Source organism: Lepidochelys olivacea (assembly GCF_965140295.1).
Source record: "Lepidochelys olivacea isolate rLepOli2 genome assembly, chromosome: 14".
NCBI classification, from domain to species: domain Eukaryota; kingdom Metazoa; phylum Chordata; order Testudines; family Cheloniidae; genus Lepidochelys; species Lepidochelys olivacea.
The window spans coordinates 38,560,133-38,577,411 of NC_140424.1; the positions used below are offsets into that span (position 1 = coordinate 38,560,133).

Sequence of the window (17,279 nt, forward strand, 5' to 3'; positions counted from 1 at the left end):
CTAGCTCCGGGCTCCCATGCTCTGGGTGTCTGTTCCCGATGAAGAGCTGGAAGCAGAAACTTCTCCGATTTTTGCTGCGGTACAGAGAGAGAAGACAATTATTTAGAGGTGGCTTTACCTGTGGGGAACCCCAGCTAGGGAAGGCGGATGGGAATTCAGCTGTGGGTTTCCCCCCGCCATGCCCCCTCATGGACCCCAAACTAAGCTCTGTACAGAAACCCCCAGTCCTGACAATGGGCAGGCCTCCAGGAGAGAGCATAACAACCCTACGCACCATCTCCCGGTGCTCCGGGTACAGGCCTGCACTCCTGTCCCCAGAGTCATGCTAAGGGGCACGCAGTGCATGCTGGGACGCTGGCCGAGCTTTGCCCTGGGGGGTGACCTTTGGATGCTGTTTCCGCTCTTTGGGGTTCCCTGGGTTTTGAGCGAAGGCAGCGCGTGTGTCAGAGGTTCCAGGGGAGCCGGGGAAGGGTGATGGCTGGGGCGGCCCCGCAGATTTCCACAGGCCCAGGAATTGTCAGGCCTAGAGTAAACAGCAATCGGCGCTCATCTTCAGTCACTACTCCCCTCCCACTATGATGCACTGGGGCATCTGGGCCCTGTACCCCAGATTTACTCACTGGCTGCCAGAGCGTAGCTAGGTCTCCATGGGCCTGAAACACAAGCAGAGAATGAGGATCAGTGCAGGGGAGCAGGGTAACCCCTCCCCATTGGTGACCCCGACTCCCCCTTCCCCAGACACAAGGCTCCCCGTGACCCCGATTGCACCATGCTGAGGCCAGCTCTACCCCAGTGACCCCCCCCCCCACAATAAGATGCCCAGTCAACCACAGAGCCCACTCTGCCCCCAGCAGGACCAGGCTACTGTGATCAACGCTGCCCCACCTCTCCTTGGGGGTGGGAGGACCCATTCACCCTTGGCTGGCTGGGCTGCCCCATTCCCGAGCCGCCCTCGCATACATCCCAGCTCCACAGGGACCAACTGTTACCTGCTGATTTTCCCCTCCACAGGGTAACGCTTGCTCCTACAGCTCCAGCCAGAATCAGAGCAGCCAGGGCAATGGAGGCCAGGACCCAGAGGGGCAGGGGGCCCTTCTTCCCAGGGGCTGTGGGATGGAGAAGGACTCAGGTCAGCGAGGGGAGCATCCACTGGTCCATCCTCCTGGGTCAGCCACAGGCTTTTGCCTTGAACCTCTCCCCAAGGGCCTATACAGAGACCTGGCCTCCAGAGGAGAGGAAAGTCTGAGGCAGGAGGCGGACAGGGATGGGGCACAAGACCGGGCACTCTGCCAGGCACTGCCAGCCATACACGCCACACAGTTGCTGGGCCTTTCACTTGTAATAACATCAGCCTGTGGAACTCACCGTCACTGGATGCCACCATGGCCAGAAAATCAGATTCTCTGAGGGATCGGCCATTTCTGTGGATCACACAAATCCCCAGACTAGAAGAGTTCACACTGATGATGGGCAGGGATATTGACCCTTCTGCTACAGGGGCTCACCCCATCTCTGAAACTCCAAGAGGGCTGTGCCCCCACCCCCCGCCATTCACCCCACCCTTACTCCAGACAAGCGCAGGCTCTGCCAGGCTGCTGTGCTCTACCCGGCAGGCATAGCGGTGCCTGTCCTCCTCCTGCAGGGAGATCTCAAGAGACGACTGCATGTAGTAGGTGCCGTCAGCGTTGGGCAGGATCCCGCTGGACTCTTTCTCCACCAGGATGTCTTTTCCATCCTGCATCCAGGAGATGTGGATGGGATGTGGGTAAGAACCCCTGGTGTGGCAGGAGAGGGTGATGGAGTCATCGGGGGCATCTCTGCGGGAAACTGAGACCTTGGGGTGCACTGGGAGGAGACACAGGGCGTTAGCCAGACGCCGGGGGCTGGGACCATGTAACAGAACAGGTAAAGGCCCTGCAGAGTGTCTGATAGACTTTAAGGTTAGAAGAGACCATTGTGGTCATCTAGTCTGACCTCCTGCACATTGCAGGCCACAGAACCTCACCCACCTGCTCCTGGAACCGATCCCTAACCTCTGCCTGAGCGACTGGAGTCCTCAAATCATGATTTAAAGATTTCAAGTTACAGAGAATTCACCATTGACACTAGTTTAAAGCAGCAGTGACTCGTGCCCCATGCTGCAGAGGAAGGCAACAACCCCACGCCCCAAGGTCTCTGCCAGTCTCTCCTGGCGGAAAATTCCTTCCTGACCCCAAATCTGGTGATCAATTAGACCCTGAGTATGTGGGTGAGACCCATCAGCCAGATATCTGGGAAAGAATTCTCTGTAGCAACTCATAGCCCTCCCCATCTAATGTCCTGTCTCTGGCCATTGGGGATTTTTGCTACTGACAGTCGCCAATGGGCCACACACCATCGTAGGTGGACCCATCATACGCTCCTTGATTAGGCTCAACAAGCCAACCTCTTTGAGTCTCCTCTCATAAGATAGAGCTCTCCATTCCTCAGATCATCCTAGTAGCCCTTCTCTGCACCTGTTCCAGTTTGAATTTGAGGAATACTCACATGTGAGAGAGACTTGGTCTGCACCCATTTACATTGATTCGTAAATAGAGTTAGTTAATCTGGTGTCAATCCCCTCTGTTCTAATCCTTTCTCATATTGGTGTAGCTGAACTGGGTAGTTACCAGCAGAAGCCTGGGCCCAGGTCTCCTTCACTGCGCACGCTCCTGCACTGTAACCCAGCTACATCCAGGCAGGTTTTCACTGGGCCCTCCAAACACACGTGTGCGATTTAGGGGGCTAAGGGCCAGTTGGATTTCCAGCCCCCCTCGGTGCCTAACCCCGGTGATTTCACAGGGAGTCAGGCGCCTCCCTTTGGAAATCCCAGCAGGCCCCTCTCTGCATCCTCGGGCACTTCAATCCCGCTGCCACACTGCCCCGAGTCCCTGGCCCTTTCCACGCCTCTGCCCTCGACTGAGGAGGTGCTAGCGCTGGGCAAAAGAAGCTCAAGGCAAGTGTTTTTTCTTTGTCGAATGACAAAATGCATCCCCCGCCCCATTCCCAGTCTGCTGCCTTCACACGCACAGACGGCTGGGCCTTTTCCGGCTCAAACTTGCCAAAATTAATCAACTCACAACCCAGGGCTGAAACGGTTCAGCCCAAAAAGGAGACGTTGGAGGGAGCTGGAAGCCAACAGGAAAGGGCTTGCAGAATGGAGGCGCCCAGGCAGCCAGAACTGCTAGCACCAGCTAATAATCTGTCTGCACTGGTAACAACTGAGAACAACCCGCAGCTCTCGGCAAGCTCGTCATTGCTCCATCTCCATGCACTTTACAAAAAATGGTCAGCTTCATTATCCCCATTGTACAGATGAGGAAACTGAGGCACAGAGAGGGGTTGTGACTGGCCCAGGGTGACCCAGCAGGCCAGGGACAGAGCTGGAATAGAACACAGGCGCGCTTCATCACAGTCCCTCTGCCCAGCCACACCACCCTTTCCGGAGATACCCAAGCATAGGCGTTGGCTCCGTGGGTGCTCCGGGGCTGGAGCACCGACAGGAAAAAACATGGTGGGTGCTCAGCAGCCACCAGCAGCCTTCCCGATCAGCGCCTCCCCCTCCCCCGCAACGCCGTTGGCCCGCCACAGTCAGCTGTTCTGTGTCATGCAGGAGGCTCACAGGGGGAGGGGGAGGGGGCGGCACACGAGGGGGAAGGGGGCAGATCAGGGTGGGGAGAGGCAGAGGGGTTGGAGTGGGGGGCGGAGCGGGTGTGGGAAGAGGTGGGGCAGGAAGCGGTGGAGTGGGGGGAGGGCCTGGGGCAGAGTGGGGGTCGAGCATCCCCTGGAGCATTGGGAAGTCGGCACCTCTGTACCTAAGTCCCATTGGTGTGACTGTGCCCCTCCCGCACCCCATGCTAGCTCCTTGCAGGCTCACTCACCCTGCTGCCGCAGGACCCCACTCCCCTGCTGCACCGGGCTCTGCAGGGTGTCCAGACACTTTTGTTTCAGGTACCACCGGACGTACTGAGTCCACGTCTTGCCCGTCTCCCAGCTCTGCTTCTGAGGGAAGGCCGGCTGCTCGGCCGCGACCCACGTCCCCGTCTGGTCGTCAAAGCTGATGAAGTCCCTCCCATCGTAGGCGTACTGGAATCTCGGGGGTCCACGAGGGCCTGGCCGCTCAGAGCGCAGCCCACGTCAACCTGCTCGGTGTGAAACCCTGGAGGCGGGGGAGGGAGAGAGCTCAGACCGGGCACTGAGATCTGGGAAACGTGTCCATAGGGTGGGGTGGGGTCAGTGACACCGGCCATCTCTGACCGGTGCTGAGCGAGCGACCAGTTCCAGAGGATGCCGAGAAGCAGGAGGGTTTAGAGCAGAACCATGAGCAGGGCCCTCCTCGTTCCCCATTGATTTCCACGCTCAGCAGCTCACAGGGAGACTCTCTGCCTGGGGAACAGTGTCCCACAAGGGAAGGACTAGGAGCCCCCTTGCTGGAACCTTTCCAAACACACTGGAGACGGCTCTGGAGAAGCCCCTGTCTGGCCTAAGAGTGAGGGGCTCTTGGGGGCTGTTTGCAAAGGAAATCCCCCTTTGGAGATAGTCTCTCCCCCCGTTTCTGCCTCTCCCCAGACAGAGAGGGGAAGCTACCGAGGAACCCGAATGCCACTCACTTGCTCTCAGTGATGGGATAATGGATGGCGGATGTTCAGGGTCAGCAGACGTCCCTCGCCCTCCTCCTCACTCTCCAAGCCCAAGGCAGGCTGGAGAGGATGATGACCTCAGGAGTTACCCTGCCCAGCCAGCAGGCAGGGTGATGACACGAGGGCGATCGACTGGCTGTGAAAACAAGAGTCTGTCTGATTGCCAAGGGACGGAGAAACCCAGCCAGCAGCAGGGGGGTGCAGAACACGGCCCTAGGGCGGAGGTGACAGCGCTTCCAGGATCCTGACATCCCAGCACTTTACACACCTTTCTGGAGCCTCCCAAACCCACTGGGCTGTAGCGATGGGACCCCAACCCTACTGATGGCAAACGGGCTTCAGCTACTAGCTCAGGGTCACACTGAGTGTCAGAGCCATGGATGGACCCCTTCACTAACCACGGCCGCACACTCCCTCCCACAGCTGGCAATTGCAACCAGGCCCTAATGTCTGGTCCCCCTGACTTTGAGAGGGAGTGTCACTCCTGCTTCCATTACTGCCTCTTGATCTGTGGGACTTTGGGCAAGTTGCTCCCACTCTCTATGGCTCTCTGGGACTCACATCCCTGAATGGGCTTTAAGAAAGACAATGGTTCAAGTTTGGCCCCAACTAGTTCTTATTTCTCGAGATTAGCCATTTTAGCAAAGTTTAGAATTCTTGACATTCAACACCTGGAAACATCCCTTTCTCCTTCACAGACGGCCTTAACATCCCTTATCTCACCCAGGCTCCCTGCTGCCTGGAGTTAGAGAATTGACCCTGTTCCCACTGGACCTACCCAAGGTGTCACACAGCAAAACGGTGACGGAGCCAGAAAGAGAAGCCAACAGTGATGACTCCTGTTCTAACTATGAGACAACAACCCCCTGGAGGCAGGGATAGAGCCCAGGAAATCAGGTGTGAACATTTTCATGGAAACCGTTTCTGTCAGAAAATCCATTCAGACGAAACCACTTTGTTTCTTGAAATCATAACGAGTAGGATGAAAATTCTTAGCAAAAATATTTGTTTGCAAAACAAGAGCGTCTCCTGTTTGTCACAGTGCATTAAACTGTCTCGTCGTACACAAAGGGGAGACACTATGATCTAGCAAATAGAAAAAGAAGTACTTGTGGCACCTTAGAGACTAACCAATTTATTTCAGCATAAGCTTTTGTGAGCTACAGCTCACTTCATCGGATGCATCTGTAGCTCTCGACAGCTGTAGCTCACGAAAGCTTCTGCTCAAATAAATTGGTTAGTCTCTAAGGTGCCACACGTCCTCCTGTTCTTTTTGCGAATACAGACTAACACGGCTGCTACTCTGAAACCAACTATGATCTAGAAAATTAGATGAGATGCTTCCGTCTGAGCTAAGTAGTTGCTGCTCTTCACAATTTCAAAAGAATAAAATACAAAACCAATAGAATATTAGGTCATAATCGGATATGGCTCAGTGTGATAGGACACCCCTAGTCTGCACTGCTCCGAGTGACACTCTTCAGTGGATCCCCAGCAGCCACCCATGGTGAGGTAGGTGGGAGAGGATTGTTATTCGTCCTTGACAGAAGGAGAAACGAAGGCTGAGAAAGGAGCAGGGACCTGTCTTAGCTGATGCAGCCAGTCAGTAGCAGAGTTGCTCTCAAATGAGCTACAGACCAACAATTTTTCATCGTAATTATTCAACAAGTATTTGAGAAGAATTGGAATGTTCGAGAGGATCATGAACTGCTCCAGGACAATGAATGGAGACCAGCATCAACATTGGTCAAACTTATAACTGGTTGTGACTTATTTGCTTGGTCATAAAAGAGAACAACAAAGACCAGAGTTTCCTCCCTGTCAATAGCCCCCTCCTCAGCCAATCAAGGTTGAGACTTTGGGGGGTGGGAGGCTAAGGGTTCTCATCAAATAGCCCAAAGAATGGCCCTGGTCATTTCCAATTCCAATCTCCAATTCCAGTCTCACCTCTCTGTGAGGGCCTCCCACAACCGCCCACCCCGGCCCTCGCTCCACACACAGAGCTCCTGGTGGTGGGAGGAGAGCAGAGGAAAAGGACAAAGGAAGCAAGAAGAGAAAGGTAGGAGGGATAGAGGAAAAGGGAAAACAAAAAGGAGAAACCCCAATGTCCCCAGTAATTCTAAGGGACAATGTCCTAGGTCGGAAATAAAATGCTGCCCCCACAATCTAGTGTTTTCCTTTCCTAAAAATCAGCCGGCACCTGATGGATCAGACTGAACAGGTTCCAAACCTCTCCGAGGCTCTTACCTTCTCTACAGAGACGTCTATTTTCGAGCAAAACCACTAAAAGAAAAGGAGAAAACTCCGAAGAGGGTCCTCCTTGTGCTCACGTACGTGCAAGTGAATGCTCTCTCAGTCCTCCAGAAGAGACCTCGAGAAGGAGACGTGCTGAAGCAAAGCCACAGGGATCTCCGAGGTTGCCCCTGTCCTGCGCCCCTGTCCTGCCTGGCTGATGTCAAGATCTCTCTGTGAGGTCATCGCCTCCCCACCACCTTTGTCCAATAGGCTGAGGTCCTGCCAAAGGCCCTTGTGATGTCACTGCCACACCCACCCCTCCCCTGCAGTGCTGATGTCCTGCCCCTGTCCAGCCACATTGGATGTTTCAGCTGCTTCCCCTGGATCACCCCACGCAATGAGCGTTCATTGTGGGCTCAAGCCCAACACAGTAAAACATCAGAGGCTTCTCCCCATGCTACGCTCAGTTTTTCATACATGAGCAGGCTTTATGGACAGAAGAGACAATTAGAGCATGTCATCTCACCCCCTGCATATCACATGCTTTCTGTTGAGCATAGTAGCTAGTTTTTGACTGCAGACGTTCCAGAAAGGCATCTCGTCCTCATTATAAGACATCAAGTGGTGGGGAATTCCCACCACTTCCCTTTCTAGTTTGTTCCTTTGGTGATTCATCCTCACGGTTGAATATGTGTGCCCTCTTTCGAATACGAATTGGTCTCTTTTGAGTTTCCAGCCACTGTTATGCTTTTCTCTGCTAGATTAATGATTCCTTTAATGGTAGATTAATGGTATATTCCTTTCCTACCCGATATTTTCTCTCCATGAAGTCACTTCAACACTTCAATGATGTGTCCTCCCAATCTTCTTTATCGTCTACACAGGCTGAGCTCTTTCAATAGTTCATTCGCAGGCATATTTCTCCAGCCCTCAAAATGTTTTATTGCTTTTTGCTGCCCCATCTCCAAGATTTCCAAATCTTTTTTCAAAGGTGGATGCCAAAACTGGATGCAGGATTCCATGATCAGTCTTCCTCATGGTGTGTCACCTCCCTATGCTCCTCACTGCTCTTTTCATGCATCTAATGATGGCTTTAGCCCTGTTCACCACAGCATCACCCTGGGTGCTCACATTGAATGGCTTGCCAAGCATGGCCCCTAAATCCTCTTCACACTCAGTGCTTTCCTGGATACACTTCCCCATTCTGTAGGTGTGGCCTGCATGCTTTGTCGCTAGCTATAGGACCCTTCATTTGGTTCTTTTCCAACTTGTTTTCTTTGAATGGCTCCAGCTTATCAAGGGATCCAATTGCTCTGTGTCACTGCCCTCTCCTCATTAATTACCACTCTACTACTATTTTATCACCCACTAACATTAGCAGCAGTGATTTTTTATTTGGGTTGCAGTTCATTGATATTTATTTTCAAGAATTAGTCCTTGAGAGCCTCTTCATATCCCTCATGCCCAGAACCTGCTCCGCACAGCACAGCGAGAAAAGGCCACCCAGCCCAGCTGTGCCCTATAGGGCTAAGCACAGAACAAACGTAGGAGCTTGTGTCATCCATAGCTTCTGAACAACATGTGGGGGTCATCAGCTTTCAAAGACACTCTAGTCCGGTAGCGTAGACAGTCCCCAAACGTATCTAAGTGTCCCGCCTTGAAAAACAGGAGAGAAAAAAACAGAACCTTGAGTAGCTTTATTTTATAGTCTTGGAAACTGAGGCACAGAGAAGCAAAGAGATTCGCTCATGGTCAAAAAGCCAGGAATAGAAAACGGCAGATCTGCTGATAGTCAGTCCTGGGCCCTAGCCATGTTTGTCTTGGCCTCTCTGCTTCAGCTCCAGTAACAACCCGAGTCGAGGTTTTCTTCTTCTCCGTGTCCTTTAACTTCATGGCACTGCAGAAGAAAGATTTTTTCTGACCAGCTGGCTCTAATGCTTGGAGATGTCTTTCCAGAAGTCGTGCTCTGGCTCAGTCTCATGTCGTAGGTTTTCTGGAGGAAGCACTCAGTGCCGTTCTAGGGCCTGTGTTACACAGAAGATGGACTGAATGGTCCTTTCTGACCTTAAGTTTTTTCTTTTGCTAGGAGGATAAAGCTGGACATTTTCCCTCAATCACTTTCCTTTGGAATAATTTCAATCCAGTCCAAAGGATTTCCTCTTCCATTGTGACTTCAGCACCTTTCCTAGCAAACAGTTACTGTTCGAGCACAGGTTTCCAGTTTCAGGCTGTCCCAGGATGAGATGGCCATGAAAGGGGTAGTAGCTCAAGTGAACCTATCCCCAGGTGAAGGGAATAAGTGCAGGGGCACATGAGAAGGAGCAGCATGTATCTAGGATCCAGGCCTGTTGGGTGATATAAGAACAGCCTGTGCTCAGCCAGGAGAGAGATCCGCAATGGGAGCAGGCCTGGGAGGGGCTTGGATATTCCTTTAAAGGCAATTTGGGTACACAGTAGGGGATGGCACAGCCAAGCTGCTAGGGTTGGGAGCTGGGTCTCCTGGCAGTGTCCAGGAACGAAAGCACAGCACCTGCCAGAAAGGGAGTCCCCACAGAGGGACGCCGTAGTCTCCCAGGGAGGGAAAAGGCTCTCACTGCCATTTCTTAACCTCATGGGGTGTTCTCCTGCTCTGCCAACCCCACCCCTATTCCAGGTGCCTGAGGGAGCAGGAACCAGAGGCCATCCTGTAGCTGGGGCAGAGATGGAGGTTGATGACCTACCTGCCCGTGGTGACCATGGTGCAGGACAGCCCTCAGGACATGCGAATGTAGCTCCAAATATGCAGAATGAAGCTTCCCTTTGCTGGCACGAGACCTTGCAGGTTGCGGGGAGTGAGACAGGCACTAACTTTTGGTAACCCTCATTGGGATCAGCGGGTAATGGTTTGTAGAAAGTGGTGTTGGAGAGCTTTACAAAAACTAGGCAAGCCATTTACAACACACACTTTGTTTCTCTACAAAAGAAAAAGGACACTAAACTCTCTAAACTACTACATGCCACAAGGGGCCACAACAGTGGTTCCCTTAACCCACCCAGCAATATTGTTAATCTATCCAACTATACTCTTAGCCCAGCAGAAGAATCTGTCCTATCTCGGGGCCTCTCCTTCTGCCCCTCCACCCCCAGGAACATGATACAGTTCTCTGGTGACCTAGAATCCTATTTTTGACGTCTCCAACTCAAGGAATATTTCCAACACACCTCTGAACAACATACAAACCCACAGAGACCTTCCTACCAAGACTACAAAAAGAAGGATTCTGGGTGGACTCCTCCTGAAGGTTGAAACAACAGACTGGATTTCTACAGAGAGTGCTTCCGCCGACGTGAACGACCTGAAATTGTGGAAAAGCAACATCACTTGCCCCATAACCTCAGCCGTGCAGAACACAATGCCATCCACAGACTCAGAAACAGCTCAGACATCATAATCAAGAAGGCTGACAAAGGAGGTGCTGTCGTCATCATGAATAGGTCGGAATATGAACAAGAGGCTGCTCGGCAGCTCTCCAACACCACTTTCTACAAGCCATTACCCTCTGATCCCACTGTGGGTTACCAAAAGAAACTACATCATCTGCTCAAGAAACTCCCTGAAAAAAGCACAAAAACAAATGTGCACAGACACACTCCTCGAACCCCGACCAGGGGTCTTCTATCTGCTACCCAAGATCCATAAACCTGGAAATCCTGGACGCCCCATCATCTCAGGCATTGGCACCCTGACAGCAGGATTGTCTGGCTATGTAGACTCCCTCCTCAGGCCCTATGCTACCAGCACTGCCAGCTATCTTTGAGACACCACTGACTTCCTGAGGAAACTACAATCCATCGGTGATCTTCCTGAAAACACCATCCTGGCCACTGTGGATGTAGAAGCCCTCTACACCAACATTCCACACAAAGATGGACTACAAACCATCAGAAACAGTATCCCCGATAATGTCACGGCAAACCTGGTGACTGAAGTTTGTGACTTTGTCCTCACCCATAACTATTTCACATTTGGGGACAATGTATACCTTCAAACCAGCGGCACTGCTATGGGTACCCGCATGGCTCCACAATATGCCAACATTTTTATGGCTGACTTAGAACAACGCTTTCTCAGCTCTCGTCCCCTAATGCCCCTACTCTACTTGTGCTACAATGATGACATCTTCATCATCTGGACCCATGGAAAAGAAGCCCTTGAGGAATTCCACCATATTTCAACAATTTCCATCCCACCATCAACCTCAGCCTGGACCAGTCCACACAAGAGATCCACTTCCTGGACACTATGGTGCTAATAAGCGATGGTCACATAAACACCACCCTATACTGGAAACCTATTGACCACTATGCTATTGGCCTTGTTTGAACTACCTGCCCGTGGTGATCATGGTACAGGACAGCCCTCAGGACATACGAAGGCAGCTCCAGATCCAGGAGCAGCTTCCCTTTGCTGGCAGGAGACCTTGCAGGTTGAGGGGGGGTGAGACAGGCACTAACATGGGCATGGAAGTTTGGGGAACAGGACAGAGGCCGGGGCTGGGCAAGGAGGGCAGGGACCTGGGAAGAAAGAGGGAAGATCAACCACTTTCTGAATGTGGGTAAGGAGAGTGGGAAATTGAGGTGCCACATGGAAGCTGGATTGCCATTTGGCCGAGCGTCTGAAGAATAGCTACAGCTAAAATAGAAAAGCTATTAAGTGTCAGAAGAAGATGAATCATGGAATTCAGAGTTCAGGGCTGACCAGCAAAGATGTCGTATATGTCATAAACCAGTCTGCGCTCTGCCACCTCCATGGTCTTGGAGACAGGGGTCCATCCCTTGGACAGGGGTTAAAAAATCTTTCTCTCAGACACACAACTGTGAATAGTTTGGAAAACAAACCCTACTTATAATGTTGTTCACTGGCCCTGCTAGAAACTCCAAACTCCACCCTCCAACCATTGTGAACCAGGACCAGGGACACCATTCCCCTCTCCTGTCTACAGGTACCTGTGCACCTGCAGACATTGCAGCTGGCACATGCATTGGTGCAGGCTCTGTCACGGAGCTGGATGAATCACCCTGCTGGCCCACATACCCAGCGTTCTCTCCCTGAGCAATCCGTCCCACTGTCTGCTCCACCTCTCTTCATCCAGGAACCTCTAGAGCAGTCTCTCTTGATGGATTGTGTCCTTCTCCTCTTTGGCTCTTTTGGAAACCAGGTGCTTTTGGCTTCTCTTTGCCTCTATTGGCAAACCTCCTGCACGGTCCTCGTCCTTCTGGCCCACTGCTGGCCACTTGTAGCACCCACAGTCCCACGCAGCAGTCTTGGCCCAGCAGGCGTGCAAGTGTCTTCCAGTGGAAGGAAACAGAGACTATATTCATTGTACTGCCTGGGGTGGGGGGAAGAATCCCCCACTTTGCTTTCTGTCTGTACACACTGTGGAATGTTTCTAGATCACTCTTTCATAAATTCTCGTGTACTCTCCATCTCACTTCCGTCCCTGGAAGATTCACAGAGGCACAAGCAACCTGTCTGCTGACAGTGGCCAATGCCAGATTCTCCAGAGGGAATGAATGGAACAGATATTCATCAAGTGATCCATCTCCCTTTGACCATTTCCAGCTTCTGGCAAACAGAGACTAAGGACACCATTCCCACCCATACTGGTTAATAGCCATTGATGGACCTTTCCTTCATCAATTTCTAGAGTTATTTTTTGAACCCGGTTATAGTCTTGGCGTTCACAACATCCCCTGGCAAAGAGTTTCACGGGTTGACTGAGCATCAACCTCTTGTTTTACTTTAAATCAATTACAGATAATTAAGATGCTGGATCTGGCTGACGCAGGGTAGGCTGCAGTTGTGTTTTGGGGACCTTTACCAATCCTGGCTCTGACTTTGGGGAATCCCTTAATATTTTAGAACTATCAGAAAACCAAGTAATTTTCCAGGCATGTGATAGGATCACATCAAAGTACGCGGAGGAGCTATTGAGGGCAATGGTGTGTGAACAGCACATCAATGAGTGCAATGGTTTTATGAGATACCGGGGACAAGGGGAGGGTGACCTACAAAAGCTCTCTCTATCCAAACATTTGAAAAAGTCATCCAGAATTCATGCTTCAAAAAAAAATTCCGACTATCACCTTCCAGGAGTGGAAGGAAATCAGGACAAAAAGTAACAAACTTTTGAATTACAATGCAGTCTTCTGCAGGCTGCAGAGTGGATTCTCTCTTACCCTCCTCCCGAGCCCGGTAACGGAGATGCCAGGTTGACACAGGGCAAAAGAATGTCTGCTGCATGAAGCATCATCTAAAGTCACCTTCCAAGGAGTTCAAGAGAAACCAGGATAAAATCAAGGATTCAAAATTCCTATTGTTACTGCTAGGTGGGGTAATAATTTGCTACCTAAAGAATACACCTGAAGAATTAGATAAAAGTACCAATAGAACAAAAAGCTCGACTTGCAAAAATAGCCCCTCAGGCCTGCTAGGCTTGTTAGCCGTTACCAGTATGGAATGCTGTACCTTCAAGGTTTTCCCCCTCTGTTTGGACTTGTGATGAGGAATACAAATCCCACGCTGGGCAAGAAGGGCTTAAGGAGCTGCTCTGGCTTCAGCCAGACCCACCCCAACACATTTGCAGGGTAGCCACAGACCGGAGGGAGGATTTAAAAGGGAGCAGAACAGCTCACTTGTGGGCAGACCTGGCAGAGGAAGGTCCTTTATCTGGCAGATCCTGAGGGAAGGCTGGCTCTGTCCCTCAGCAACTGCCTGAAGGTCCCTCCCTGACATGGGCGGCGAGTTCTATGGGCCTGTGGAGCCCGGGCACCAGGAATATTCCTGTCCCAGGGGCCCGGCTCCACCAAAATTTCCAACCTCACACACACACACACACTCCCCCCGCACTTCCCCCAGCCCCACCTGCTGTCCCCGGGCAATTTAAAACAGCCTGGCGCCTCCCGCCGCCACCCACAGCACAGCGGGGCTGAGCGGCTTCCTGCGCGCTCGTTGGAACTTTTGCACCGAGTTTTCAGTTTCTTTAAAAAAGAATCCCGAAATGTTTGAGGGAAGCAGACAGGTTCTAAGATGTTGTTGTTGGCGGTATTGTTTAGCTGAAAAAACAATCTCCATTAAAAAGAACCCAGCTGAAAATTTCCAACCAGCAGTAAATGTTAAATAAATTGGGGAACATTAATCTTGCCTGATAAGAGCCTGATTTCAAACTCATTGATTCGATCTCATCTCTGTGATTTCTCTTTCAAGGGGATAGTTGCGTGGAGGTAACAATTGAATAAGCAATAAAGTTGGCAGCACACAGAATGTTTTTTACAGAAGAGCCCCTTTAAACCGGGGACAAGGGGAGAGTGACCTACAAAAGCTCTCTCCACCCAAACATTTGAAAAAGTCATCCAGAATTCATGCTTCAAAAAAAAATTCCGGCTATCACCTTCCAGGAGCGGAAGGAAATCAGGACAAAAAGTAACAAACTTTTGAATTAGAATGCAGTCTTCTGCAGGCTGCAGAGTGGATTCTCTCTTACCCTCCTCCCGAGCCCGGTAATGGAGATGCCAGGATGACACAGGGCAAAAGAATGTCTGCTGCATGAAGCATCATCTAAAATCACCTTCCAAGGAGTTCAAGAGAAACCAAGATAAAATCAAGGATTCAAAATTCCTATTGTTACTGCTAGGTGGGGTAATAATTTGCTACCCAAAGAATACATCTGATGTTGGTGGTGGTGGTATTGTTTAGCTGAAAAAACAATCTCCATTAAAAAGAACCCAGCTGAAAATTTCCAACCAGCAGTAAATGTTAAATAAATTGGGTAACATTAATATTGCCTGATAAGAGACTGATTTCAAACTCATTGATTCGATCTCATCTCTGTGATTTCTCTTTCAAGGGGATAGTTGCGTGGAGGTAACAATTGAATAAGCAGTAAAGTTGGCAGCACACAGAATGTTTTTTACAGAAGAGCCCCTTTAAACCCTGGCTTAGAGTTGAACCAAGCAGCCAAAGCCTGTCTATCCTGACCTCGTTCAAGGACACACGGGAGCTGACTGGGGGTGGAACCCAAAGTTCCTGGCCTAGCTCCACACTGCTGCTGGCTGAGTATAAATGGTGTAAATGGGTGTACAGAACTTACACAGAAGACATGGGGCTGTGTTGGCATTTTATTCTTCATACTGCATTTTATCAAGCCACACCTTGTGCCGAATCCTCAGATTGGGTAAAGTGATGAAGGAGGTTACACAAGTGTGATAATATTACTGATTGATTGTCAGAGGTGAGGAGCACTAAGAACACCTAGTCATTGTAAGTGATGAGTTCTATGTACCTTTGACATTCCTAGAATGAGATATTAGGGAAAGGAGAAACAGGGCCATTCCCTCTGTCACTCTAGTCCTGATCATTGTCCTTCTCATTCCCTCCACAGCCATCACACAGTGTACTGAGGAAGAAAATGTCCAACCAAACCTCCATGATCGAATTCTTTCTCCAGGGATTCTCTGATGTTCGGGAGCTGCAGATTTTACAAAGCAGTGGTGTTTCTACTGCTTTACCTGATATCCCTGCTGGGGAACCTTCTCATCATCACAGCCAGAGCCCTTGACCGCCACCTTCACAACCCCATGTACTTCTTCCTGATGAATCTGTCCATTCTAGACTTTGATTCCATCTCTGTCACCATTCTCAAATCTATGGCCAATTCCCTCATGAACACAAAATTGATTTCTTATTCTGGATGAGATACCCTAATCATTCTTTTCTTATTCTTTGCTTCAGCAAATTTTCCCTTACTGACCATCATGCCGTACGATTGATACATCGCCATCTGCCAACCATTGCCCTTGGAGACAGTAATGAACAGGAGAGCTTTCGTCCAAATGGCAGCCAGTGCCTGGATCAGTGTTATTCTCTACTCTGCAGTGCACACCAGGAACACGTTTGCAATATCCTTCTGTGGAGGCAACGTGGTGGACCAGTTCTTCTGTGAAATCCCCCAGCTCCTCCACCTTGCCTGCTCTGACTCGTATCTCAGGGAAATTGTTGTTATTTCTTTTCACGTGCTTTTAGGTTTAATCTGCTTTGCTTTTATAATTGTGTCGTATGTTCAGACCTACAAAACAGTGCTGAAAATCCCTTCGAAGCAGGGCCAGCATAAAGCCCTCTCCACCTGCCTCCCTCACCTCACTGTGGTCTCCTTATTCCTTTTCACGGGCACCTTTGCCTTCCTGAAACCAACCTCCAACTCGACCTCAGATCTGAATCTCTTGGTGGCTGTTCTCTATTCTGTGTTGCCCCCAATGATGAATCCGATCATCTACAGCATGAGAAACAAGGAAATGAAAGGTGCACTGAGTAAACTGATAGGTTGGAGGTTATTCAGCAAGAATATAATGTCTATATTTCTCCACTGATTGCGAGTTCATTCTGTGTTTCTTTATAAATAGAATCATCTGATGACATTATTGCCTTCATGACAACATACTTTGCAATCTTTTTATGCAGAATTGGGTATTTGCATTCATAAAAATCCAGACAAATTTAACCCAAGAAAATTGGAGTTACTCTAGGTTTACATCAATGTAATTAAGATCAGAATCTATCTATCTATCTATCTACTGCTAGACACCACCATTCAATGTGATAGTCACTAGCCATAGCAATGTTCCTAGTGGGTTCTCTGGCTCTTCTTTGTCAGGATAATAACTCTGACTGAGGTATCAACACATTTGTTCTTTGGTTTTTGTTTGTCAGTTTTTTAGTTTAATTTTGCTGAGTTGTTTGTTGCTTTTATTTGTTTCTTTGTTCCAGGTGGGTTTGCAGGTGGGAAGGCCTGTTGAGACAGTGAGAGTTTAGTTTGACAGGATTTTCAATGTTTGCCTTCTCCTGAGAGTGTTCATATGTCATCTCTTTGATGGGATTTTCTGAGTGAGCTGAAGGTTTGCTCCCCATAGTGATAAAAGGGTGCAAAAGAAGTTTCTGCGTGGCTAAGTTCCTCCTGACTCGATTATGTATATACTGTTGGGATATTATTGTATTATGAATGACGTCTTAGGGGAGAAAGAGCCTCAGGTAGCTGTCTTTTATTATTTTAACCTGAAGAAGAGCTCTGTGTAAATCAAAAGCTTGTCCCTCTCACCAACAGAAGATTGTCCAATTAAAGTTATTACCTCACCCATCTTCTCTGTGTAAGAGCTGTGTCATTCTTGCTATGGTGCAAAGACTGTTTGGAAGAGAAACTTTTTCCAATGTTTTCTAAAGAAAATCCAACTTGAGATAATGAGGCCAGGTTTGGATCCCATTGAAGTCACTGAGGTTTAGCCCCTCACTTCAAAGAAATTAGGATTTGGCCAAGAGCTTGTCTACACAAGGATCCAGAATTGGCTGACAGACTC

The 17,279-nt window shown here is 49.9% G+C and overlaps 2 pseudogenes across 2 annotated transcripts; one reads left to right on the top strand and one right to left on the bottom strand.

The window, feature by feature from the left end:
* Positions 1-11,683, bottom strand: LOC311530987 (class I histocompatibility antigen, F10 alpha chain-like; annotated as a pseudogene). The gene is made up of 6 exons: positions 11,632-11,683; positions 3,900-4,177; positions 1,567-1,845; positions 990-1,106; positions 621-653; positions 1-74 (listed from the first exon to the last, which is right to left on the bottom strand). The product of its transcript is annotated as a class I histocompatibility antigen, F10 alpha chain-like (transcript).
* Positions 11,684-15,340: 3,657 nt separating this feature from the next.
* LOC311530989 (olfactory receptor 14A16-like) lies at positions 15,341-16,298 on the top strand (annotated as a pseudogene). The gene has a single exon. The product of its transcript is annotated as an olfactory receptor 14A16-like (transcript).
* Positions 16,299-17,279: the final 981 nt, after the last annotated feature.